The 12,508-nt window shown below is 37.0% G+C and overlaps 1 pseudogene across 1 annotated transcript; it reads right to left on the reverse strand.

Moving 5' to 3' along the window:
- Positions 1-9,604: 9,604 nt before the first annotated feature.
- LOC306664508 (la-related protein 4-like) lies at positions 9,605-12,505 on the reverse strand (annotated as a pseudogene). Its single transcript has one exon. The product of its transcript is annotated as a la-related protein 4-like (transcript).
- Between the last annotated feature and the right edge of the window lie 3 nt (positions 12,506-12,508).

Genomic DNA, 12,508 nt, shown 5'->3' on the forward strand with positions numbered 1-12,508 from the left:
GTTTTACAGTGCTAAATGCTTCTCATACATATTTAATCCCAAGATGACCTTATGAGGTAGGTTCTATTATAACAGCTACCTTACAGATAGAGAGGAACACAACTGGGTCTGTCTGATGACAGAACCAGTACAAGCAACTTGCAAATTGCTGACAAGGAAATTATTTGGCTTTACAAAAGAGGGACTTACGTGAGAATTTTGGAGGAATTTATTCAACAATGATTATATATATTAAGTGACTACTATGTGATAGTATAAAAGGGTTGTGGAACATGGTACTCTGTAAAATTATTTAATAAGACACAGATGACAGTCATATAAACCTTTTTTTCAGCCTGAGATTGCCTACCTCAGGTGGATGTTCCTGGTCCTCAAATTTATTCACATGTTCTTCACATGTGATTGAGTGCTGCACAATCTCTCCCTTCACTTATTTAATAAAATATATTGTAATTTTAATAAATAAATAAATAAAACCACAAAAAAGGCTGGGGATGTGGCTCAGTGGTTAAGTGCCCCTGGGTTCAATCCCTAGAGCCAAAAAAAAAAAAAAAAAAAAATCTACATGATACCTATATTTCAGGATTACTTGCTCATTTTTAAATTCTTTCCTTTTGACAGGATTAACCACATAGCCTTGCAGGATTTGAAGATGACTAGCAGAAGGGACAAGTGAAGGTAGAAATCTAGCCTGAGCTCTACTTGCTAAGCCTTGCCTTTGACACAGAGCTACATCAGGTGAAAGGAAGGGGTACATTTTTCTGACTTGCACATAAAGCACGCGAAGGTACGAAAGCAGAGGCAGCAGACCCTTCCCTTTGAGAATCTGGCCCCAGACTGAGTCCTGTGAAACCAGGGCTGAGGTAGGCACTCCTGTTTCAGAGGAATCTGTTGTCCAAAACTGTGATCCATAAATGAGGTGATGACCCACAGAGAGTGCTTAATGCATTGCATGTGTACAGTGAAGACAGCAGATGCCGAGAGAAACAATGGCATCTCGAGTGTTGGTCACAAAAAGGTTTCCTGCAAGAGGGGTCTCTTCAAGCTACATCTTGAAAGGATTTAAATAAGCAGAAGGGGAGAGTCACATGGGCAAAAACTTAGGAAAGAAGGCTCCTTTCCAAGACACTAGTTGAACTAGTGGCTTCATACAGGAGAAAAAATAAAATAAAAGAGACACAGATAGTTGGAGAGGCAGGGAGAGCTCAGGTTTTAAAAGTCAGATGGAATCATTGGGATTACTTCAACAGCTCAGATAAAACCTTCAAAGGATCTCTCGATTGACAAGTGTGTGGTGGGGGGAAAAATCAATTTGGCAAAAAGACACAACTGTTCAGAGAAAAAAGAATTGCACAATTTTGCCTCAAAACTCAAAAGAGTTTCCCTTCAACATTACACTGGAAATCCTGGAAATGTAATGAAGAAAAAGAATAAAGGGCATCCATTGGGAAGGAAAAATAAAACAGCTTTTGTTCACAGACAACATGATCATATACATTTAAAAACCCTAAGCAATCTACAACAAAGCTCCTAGAACTAATAAGCAAATAGTGAAATTTCAGAATATGGGATAAGTATACAAAAATAAATTATGTATACTAACAAAAATGGTCATGCTGAGTTGGAATGTAGCTTGGTGGTAGAGCACTTGTTTAGTATGCAGGAGGTCAATCCCCAATACCGTCCCTCCCCCCCAAAAAGGGTCATTTACAAAAACTTCAAATAAAAGAAAAAGGGTCAACCTTTTTCTTGCTTGTGTTGGCCAGCCTGAGCAACTTAATGATACTGGGTCTCAAATAAAAATATAAAAAGTTCTGGGGGGTATAGCTTAGAGGTAGAGCACTTGCCTAGCATGAGTGAGCCCCTAGGTTCAATTCTAGTACCACACACAAAAAGGAAAAAAAAAAAAAAAAAAAAAAAAAAAATATATATATATATACACACAATATATATATAATAATGATACATCAAACAATATAAGACACTGCTCAGAGAAATTAAAGAATTAAATGAAAAGATATGACATACTCCTAGATTGTGAAACTCAATATATTAATTCTCTCCAAACTGATCTATTAATTTAATGCAAACCCAAGAAAAATTCCAGCAAGATGTTTGTTGTTGGTGGTGGTGGCGTTTTGAAAGAAATTGACAAGCTGACTTTAAAATTTCTATGGAAATGCAAAGGACTTGGAATCATAGAAATTTTAAAAAATAAAGACAAAATTAAAGAATTTGTACTACCTGATTTCAAGGCTTATTTATTTATTTTAAAATATTTTTTTTAGTTGTTGATGGGACTTTATTTAGTTAATTAATTAATTAATTAATTTATTTATTTATATCCTGTGCTGAGGATCCAACCTAGGGCCTCATACATGCCAGGCAAGCACTCCACCACTGAGCCACAACCCCAGCCCTCAAGGCTTATTTATAAAGCTACATTAATTAATGCCAAGTAATACTGGTTTAAGAATGAACACTGGCCAATTAAATAAAATAAAGAATACAGAAATAAATCTACATACAGATTAACTGATTCTCCCCCACAAGTGATGCTGGGTATTGAATCTAGGGTCTTACAAATGCTAAGAAAGCACTCTACCACAGAGCTACATCTCCAACTTTTATATTAACAGATTTTTGACAAAGGCATCAAATTAATTCAACAGGAGAAGAATAATCATATCAAATGATGATTATAGAACAACTGAATATACATATGTAAAAAGTTAACTTCAAACTTGGCTTCATATTGTATGCAAAAATTGGCTCAGAATAGATCAGAGACATAAATGCAAAAACGAAAACCATAAAAATTCTAGAAGAAAACATCAAAGAAAATCCTTGTGAACTTGGAGTAGCAAAGATTTTTTTAAAGGTAGAACACATAACCTATATGTGCACTCACCTTAACAGAAAAATAAAAAAGTGGATTTATCAAAATTAAAATTTTATGCTTTTCAAATGATTCCTTAAAGAAAATGAAAAGACAAGCCAAAGGGTTGGGAAAAATATTTGCAAGGATTTACATTCAGGATATATATGTACTGTTACAACTCAATAAGAAGCTAAACATACTGATTCAAGGCAATCCCTTTAAAAAATTCCAATGTCAGTCTTCAAGGATATAGAAAAAAAAAAAAAAAAACCTAAAATGCATATGGAATCACACAAAAACAACAACAATAAAAACAATAAAACCCTGAAAAGCCAAGGCAATCTTGAGGGGAAAAAAAAAAAAAAAAAAAAAAAAAAAAAAAAAAAGCTGGGACATTGTGTTATTTTTTATTTCAAATTATATTACTAAGTTATAATAGTGAAAGCAGCATGGTACTGACATAAAAATAGTCACATCAACAGATGGAAGAGAATAGAGAGCTGAGAAATGAACTCACAGAGTTTGGATAATTGACTTTTTCATTGAACCCAGGAATGTTTTACCACTGAACTAAATCTTTCCCAGTCCTTTAATTTTAGTGCATTAGTCTCACTAAGGCACCTGGATGGGCCTCAAACTTGCAATCCTGCTGTCTCAGCCTTGTGTATCCCTGGGATTACAGTTGTGTTCAGTGGGCTTAGTTAATTGTTTTATTGAAGTGTGCCAAGAACATATGATGGGAAAAGGACAGTCTCTTCAATAAAGAGTATTGGGTAAGCTGGATATCCACGTGTATAAGAATGAAATTAGACCTGTATTTCATGCTGTATATAAAAATCAACTCAAAATAAAATAAAGATAAACCTAACTGAAACTGTAAAACTTAGAAGAAAACCTAAGGATAAAACTAAAATGATTTTTTGGATTTAATTCCATAAATGACAAAAGCAAAAATAAAAAAATGGAACACACTAAACTGAAAATCTTCTACATGGTAAAGGAATCTAACAGAGTAAAGAGACAACCTACAGATTGGGAAAAAATATCTGGAAGCCATGCATAGGATAAGTTGTTAACATCAAAAATATATAAGGAATTCAAACAACTCAAAAGCAATAAGACAAAAAAAAAATTTTTTTAAATGGGCAAAGGACCTGAAATAGATATTTCTCAAAAGAGGATCTACAAATGGTCAAATAATATATGAAAAATGCACAATATCACTAATCATTAGGAAAACGCAAAATGCAAATTAAAACCACAAGGAGATATCATCTCATACCTGTCAAAATGCTATTAACAAAAAGACTAGATTAGGGCAGGGATGTAGCTTAGTGGTAGAGTGCTTGCCCAGCATTTGTGAGGCTCTGGGTTTGATCCCCAGCATCAAGCATCACACACACACACACACACACACACACACACACACACACACACACACAGACAAGGTAAGTATTGGTAAAGACATGGAAAACACGGAACCCTGAACGCTGCTGGTGGTAATGCAAATTAGTACAACTATTATGGAAAACTGTATTAGGATACAATGAATTAAAATGTGTCTGTAAAAATAAAAAATATTTTAATTAAAAAAAAAAGAACAACTAAAAGTAGCCAGGCATAGTGGCACATGCCTACAATCCCAGAGATGCAGGGAGGATGGCAAGGTTGAGGCCAGCCTCAGCAACTGAGCCAAGCCATTGAGAAACTTAGTGGAGACCCTGTCACAAAACACAAAATAAGAAGGGTTGATCATGTATCTCAGTGGTAAAACACTGCAAACAAACAAACTAAAAATAGAATTACCATATCATCTAATAATCTCACTTCTGGGTGTATATTCAAACAATTTGAAATGAAATTATTGAAAAGCTATCTGGTCCGAAGTCCGTCTCCACTGTTTTCACGCCTGGATTTGGCCAGACAATCAGCTGCCAGTACATTGACCGCTGACCGCCAGTGGAGCACCAGCTGCCTGCTGCTGCCTGGAAGTTCACTGTTAGAGTACCTGCAGGTTTGATTACACGTGGCTGCCGCCATTTTGAGACAACAGCCAGGCCCCATAGGACCCCTGGCCAGACTGACTGAGCCCCGTCTCCAGGAGCCCTCAGCCCAACCGATCACTCCCTGCCTCTGGGGCCCTCACATCGACTGACGGCTCCTTGCCGCCAGGACCCCCAGACCAACTGACTGCGCCCTATCACCAGGACCCCAGGCCGACTGATTTCACCTGGCCTCCAGGATCCCGCAACTACGCCAAACACACCCGACCTGCAAGACCCCTGCCTGACCAACTGCACCCCGACTCCAGGACCTCCAGCTGACCACTTCCACACCCTGAGCTGCAGCTCCCCATTTGCCAACACATTTGGAAGCAAGAGCAGCCATCTTAGATAATCCTGGAAACCTTAACTCTGATCTTTAGGGTGGGGCAAATCCCATCCTGAGATGCCTGCTGGAGACCTGAAGCTCATTGTCAGGTACCTCTCATGCATCAGGCTACTGAACACTGGGAGGTTTCATTAGTATATGACTATTATACAGTAGATTTTTTTTCTCCTTTTTAAAAAAAAAAAAATTAAGTTTTTATTTCTTTGCGTTTCTTGCTTTCTTTTCCTTCTGTTTACCTATTCCCTCAGAGTCGCTTTCTCCCTTATTTACATGATGTTATTGTCCCCATAGGGGCTATTTGGTCTAGGATTGCATAGTGTCTGATTTGGGTACTGCTAATATTGATCTCCCCTTAAAGAAAGGGTTTTGGAAACCTATAGGGCCACTATAAGCCTATAGGGGGAAATCTGCAATACCCCAGATCTGCAGCGCTAGCGGGGAAGATACATGAACAACATGAAAAAACAAGGGAAGAAAATGAGCCAAACAAATCTAGATTCTATAGTAATAGAATCCAATGACAGTATGTTAGAAAAGCTATCTGCACTCCTATGTTCATCTCAGCATCATTTACAATAGCCAAGTCAGGGAATCAACCTAACTGTCCATCAGTCGGTCAATGAATAAAGAAAATGTAGTGTATACACACAATGCATTATTCTTATGCCTTTAAAAAGAAGGAAATTCGGTCATTTGCAACAACATGGATAAGCCTTACATCCTTTTTTTTTTTTTTTTTTTTTTTTTTGTGGGGTGCTGGGGATCGAACGCAGGGCATTGTGCACGCAAGGCAAGCTATTTCCTCAGCCCAGCCTTATATCCTTTTAGCAGACATTATGCTAAGTGTAAATAAGACAGGCACAAAAAAGACAAATGCCACTCATATCTCTTATATGTAGAATCTACCACAGTCAAACCTGTAGAAGTAGAAAGTAGAATTGTGGCTACCAGAAGCTTGGTGGGTTGGGACAATGGGAAGATGTTGGCCAAAGAGTACAAAGTTTCAGTTAGGAGAAATGTTTTCTGAGCTCTATTGCACAGCAGGTTAACTACCATTCATAATAATGTACTGCGTGTTTCAAATTGCTGGGAGAGTACATTTCATATTTTCTCACCACAAAAAAATAAGTATTTGAGGTGATCCATATGTTGATTAGCTTGATTTAGTCATTATACACACAAGTATACACATACATGTATGTAAAACATTATGTCCTACAAAAGACAAACATAATTTTCAATTTACAAGAAAATAAAATAAAGAAGATAAACATAATATAAAAACAGGAAAAACAGACATTTTGCCCAAGAAGATAATATGAATGGCTAATGAGCACATAAAAAGATATTCATCATTAGCCATTAGGGACATAAAATTTAAAACCACAATGAGATACCATTCTACATTCACCTTTAAGAATAGCTAAAATAAAAAATACTGACAATACTAAGCACCAGTGAGGATTTGGAGCCCTGGCTCTTACACATTACTGGTGAAAATGCGAAATGGTACCCCTAGTCTGGAAAAGAATTTGGCAATTTCTTATAACATCAAACACACATTTAGGGCTGGGATTGTAACTGAGTTGTTGAGTGCTTGCCTAACGTGTGAGGCACTGGGTTCGATCCTCAGCACCGCATAAAAATAAATAAATAAATAAATAAATAAAGGTATTGTGTCCATCTACAACTAAAAAGAAAAATTTTTAAAAAATAAACATTTACCCTGTAAGCCACAGAAATTCCATTCCTAGGTATCACCTAAGTGAAATGAAAACACAGTTCCCCAAAATAGAAAGCATATGTGCAAAAAATGTTTGTAGCAACTTTATTCGTAATAGTCCCAAACTAGAAACAACCCAAATGTCCACTAACAGTTGAATGAATAAACAAATGGAAATATTTTCATATAATAAACTACTACTCAGCAATAAAAAGGGAGAAACTACTTGTACCTGTAACAATTTTGTGTACTTAATGCCTTTGGGTGAGCAAATGAAATCAGATACTAAAGAGAAATACTATTTGATTCCATTAATACAAAAATCATAGAACAGCCAGAATTGATCTATAGGGACAGACAGCTGACCAGTTCTGCAGAAGCAAGTCTCAGAGAGAGGAGGGCTGACTGCAGAGGGGATCCACCAGAGGGTGATGTGTGATGATGTGGTATAGCAAAATGGGAACTTCAGTAGTTTAAGAGCTGACACACAGTAGCCTGCTTACTGACATTTAACCATAGAGGCTTGCAGTGCCTAACAGGTACCTGTAAAAGATAACCACAATAGCAAAAGCAGGAAACAAAGCAATGGGACAGAACAATCCCCCTTTAGACTTAGTACAATAAAAGTTCCTAAGCTCTATGAGCTAAGAGTCCCCAGATTGTTGACAAGCTTGTACCCATATTAGGAATGTAGACTGTACCCTTCAATAGAATTGCACAAAATCTCTTGCCTCGATGCACCCAAAACTAGATTATGTATAAAAGTAAAAGCCCCACTGTGCCTGGGGCTTAGTCTTTGGGAACAATTCCTCTGGGCCATAGTGCCACTAATAAAAGTGTTGCTTCCAGATCTCAATATCCTGACCCTCATTTCCCACCACAGTGAAATGCACTGTATTTTGACTGTGCGGGTAGTTACATGGATGGACATATTTATCAAAATTCACCATGCTATACACTTAAAGTAAGTATATTTTACTTTTTTTTTTTTATTTTTGCAAAATGTTTATTCTTTTAAGTCCAATGTACTCACAAGGAGTTAACACTTTAAATGTTTCATTTCCACTAACTGCAGCATTATCTAAGTACACCAAAATAAGCACTTTTATCACAGATGTAAGCCAATGATTAGCAATCTTTTTTTTTTTTTTTTTTTAATTTTTAAAGGACCTAACTTCTGCCAAATTTCAACATAGGTAGTTTTATTGTATATTTCTTTTAGAAGTTGATTTTTAAAAAGTGTGTAGAAATGAAAAGTTTCAAACTGCATAAATATATTATACCATGTTATCAATTCACCAAATCAAAAACAACTGCCAAGCTGAATAATAAGTTACAAAGAAATAATAATTCTGGCTTGTACAGAAATGTGCAGTGTTTTCAAAGCTCTTAACAGTTACCTACTAATACAAATCTCCAAAGCTTAGAGTTGGAAGATGAGTTTCACAGTAATGTAATTTTAACTTCCATTTACATTCATTTTAATATATTACTAAGATGTTTATTCTATGTCACAATGGTGCTTTCCAGTGTTCACAATTTACAGTTTCAATTTGTACATATGTAACTCACTAACATAAGGGACAGTTCTTCCTGTTACAAACTATCCCTAAGAAGAAAAATAAAACCCCACCCTACATAGAACTCTGAACATGGTATGACTTAAAACAGATTAATGCAACATGGTTTTTAATATTTTAGCCATTTTCTAAATACCAGCATGTAAACTTGCCTATTTAATATGACAGCTACAACTTTATTCACTGAGAAATTCTGCATTAATTTTATTCAACCATTTTTATTACCTTATCATAAAAATCTCTTGCTGTTTCAGTGAATTCCAAACTGTGTGTGTATATATATATATATATATATATATATATATATATATATAGTGTACATATACATATATATATAGATTTTTTTTTGAGAAGAGGAAGGAAGCAAGGTGATAAATATACTGTAAACAGAAAGTTCCCCCCAAATTAAGCCTTTATAAAAAATTTCTCTTTACTTCTATACTATTTAACACTTTAAAAAAGTCAGTTACAAAGTTCCATTTTTAACAATAAACAAATATATTACTGGAAGGTCAGTCTGCTCCACCTTCCTGGGACCTAAAATTCTGAGTATGTGAACAGAAGACTAAAGTAATTCAACATTAAATTTCCAAATTTATAACTGTTATATGATTTGACTGGACTGATTAAAGCAGACAGAAATATACAATTCAGTAGGTGGTTGGTTATTTTGCTTTTGGGGGTAGGTAGTCAAAAAACAAAGAGTAACAAATGAAGAAGCAAAAAAGTTTTGTGGATGAGGGATCACAAAGTAGTTTAAACCTCTGAAATCCACTTGACCTATCACTTCAGGTCCAAGATGAAGTTTTTTGAATAGCCCCCATTCTTCCCTTGAGTATCAAAGTGATTGGTAGTCACATCTCCAAGTACAATCAAAGTTTAACAGCCTGTTGAATGAAATATTAATAAAGTTGAAAAGACAGACTAAATTTCAAACTAGAATAAAAATCTACTCAAGTATTACATTCAGTTTTCAAATCATTTACTAACATGAAAACAGATTTGGCTTAAATCATTCTTGCACACACACCCACAGACACCCTAGTCACTGATCTGCTTGCAACACAAGGCCATATAATCAGAGATGACATTCTCCAAGCCAAACTTTAAATAGATTAAAAAAAGTAATTTCTAACTTTTACAGAAATGCTTCTTCAAAAAATATTTTCTCTCACTCCCTCATCTCCTATACTGAAGGATGTATACTTTTTTTTTTTTTTTTAATTTCTCAAGCTAAATCTGAACCCTCAAAATTGATTCCAGGCAGAAAAATCTTTGTAAATTAAAATCAAAAACAAAAATAGAAAAATTATATTTTATATAGGTGTATATATATATTTATATATATATATATATATATATATATGTATTTATACTGATTGGAATCCTCCAGCATTTTAAAATCACTTTAGAGATGAATTTTTGGGATTCTACTCCTCACAACTCCAAAATCCATAATGATTTAAGGACATACTTTGTTTCCTTCCTGGCTACCCACTCCCCTCCAAAACAGTTCAATATAGCCACGGCTCAAGTTTAATGGCAAGAGAGAAAGTTTTTGAATAGTTTTGTTTTTTTGATTTTACTTTGATGATCTGGGTGGCACATATTGCTCTTTGCCATTACGTCGAGTCACTCCCTGAGGTATAGCCCTATGGCTAAACTGGCGTCTCTGTTCCCTGATTTTTCCAGCTGCTCCCCTGGGAATGGCATTGCCTCGGAAGCCAGAGTAATTCTTACTAGCCCTTGCTTCTGGCTTCTCATGTGATTTTTCAGTGGACTTCTCAGGAACTCCAGTCTCTTCATTTTTGGTGGGAGACACAACATTGGAGCGAAGTTCCCGTAGTGGCTGCACAAGAACTGGAACTGGCTCTTTAGGGGGCTTCTGGCACACTTCAGCATAACTTAACTTTCAAGGTTCCTGTAGGGTCACAGCTCCAGATGCATTTATGTTACTATTACTTAGTGAAGCAGTATTTGCCCGTGATGTCTTTGCAGTGCTTGGGGAAGAAACTGGTATAGTCATCTGATTGAGAATGTCCTTCTGAACAGTGGATTCCTCTATCAGATCCTTTTCTTGCTGAGTTGTGCTTAATGCAGGAAGCTCAGCTGTACATGGAGGACTGGTACTCATATTGAGTTGCTGGGCAGAAGTGCAGTCTGTTTGCTCATCCTCTGCAGGCACTGGGCAACTAACTCTCAAGTCTTCATTATCCTTTTCTTTGTAGACACCTTTAACAACATCAGACATTCTGTTCTCCAAAATCAGTTCACCTGGCATTCTTGATGAACTGCCAGGTAGTGGAGGAAAGTTTGAAGCTAGTAAGTCAAACTTTGGTGTTGGAGCCTTTGTTTCAGCTGTTGAAGGATGGGGTTTTGGGACTCTGTCATCATCTCGCTGTCTTCGACCTCTGAAAACAGTTCTCCTGCCCCTACCATAGTCCCCATTCTGTTCCACTTGTAAAACAGGAGTCTCCTTGGGAAGTTGAGTTTGCTCCTGATGCCTTGTTACCGTAGGGTTATGCCATTCGGGTGGAAAGTTCCTTGAACTAGATCTGTTCAATGGTCCATCCCCCAGTGACACAGAACCCTCTGTTGAATGTTCTGAACCACTGGATGACCTAAAATGAAGCTTCATACGATTTTTTTGGAATGGTCGACCAATATTCATAGCAGCAGCATTTGTTTTATAAGATCCTGGTGAATTAAAGCCATTCACAAAACGACCATTGGGAAAGGGAGCCAGTGGTGTTTCAAAGTAGGGTGCAGGACTTGGAGACCAAGACTGAGGCACAATACTATAGACTGAGTACTGTTGGTGAGGATTATATACAGGCTGCATAAAGACTGGTGAGGCATACTGTGCTTGAGTTTGAATGGGCTGACTATACATACTAGAATCCATTAATCGATAACCATTCTTAGCAAAAAAAGTGTTGATGGTTTTTATCCTTGCCATAACTGGCTTGCCCTGAAATGTTTTAACTTCTTAAGTATTTAAAAGCCTGTTGTGCATCTGTGTCTGACTGAAAAGTGATATACCAGTTGCTATTGTGTGCAAACTCACAGCTTATCACTTTGGGGCAGTTTTCACTTTTAAACAAAGCTTTCACTTCCTCTACTGGTGTTGTTTCAGGAATCTCTGAGAATCACAATACAACGCTTATGACTTGGTCTCACCTTCTCACCTTTCTCATCAACTTGTACCATAGGAGAAGATCTCAATACTTCAAGAATTAGATCAGGATCTGTGGTCAGCTTTTTTATTTCTTCCATGTTGGCAACTGTCCAAATTGGGACGAACTGATCACTATCCATCTGAGATATCAAATAAAGATCCTTTGACAAGTTTTCTCGTGAAAAACAGAATTCTAATTGTTTCTTTAGACATTCTTTTAGGTCTTCTGTAGAAATTGCTGTACTGCTTTCTCCAGAAACATCATATATTTGGTAACTTAGCTCTTCAGGCCCTAATATCATTCCATCAGTTGATTCTTCAATGCCTGTAGTGTTTCTTGTGGTTTCACAAGATGGAGAATACATTACTTCATATTCCTTATACATATCTTCTGAAAGCTCAGCATTTCCTTCAGGATGAGACCCTGATGTGGCTGCTGTTTCATGCCAAGAGCTTTCAGTTCCATGAGTTACAGGAGTGGCATCAGGAGTTCCAGGAGGAATTTCTTGCCATACTTTGGCATTAGGATTTAAACCAGTTCCTTTAGATGTTACCTGCGATTTACTATCAGAAACAGAAATCCCATGCCACTTAACCCCATAAATGCTCCACGAAGAGCAACACGTCTTCCTCCGCTCGGCCCAATCGTTCCCGCCGCCGCGACTCCAACTGGCACACAGGCCCGAGCCCCAATCGCTAGGATAAGGACACTCGCCTTGCCCCTCCACCCCGCAGTGGACCGGACTCCTCCCCCG

The sequence above is a fragment of the Sciurus vulgaris genome (genome assembly GCF_902686455.1).
Source record: "Sciurus vulgaris genome assembly, chromosome: 1".
NCBI lineage: Eukaryota > Metazoa > Chordata > Mammalia > Rodentia > Sciuridae > Sciurus > Sciurus vulgaris.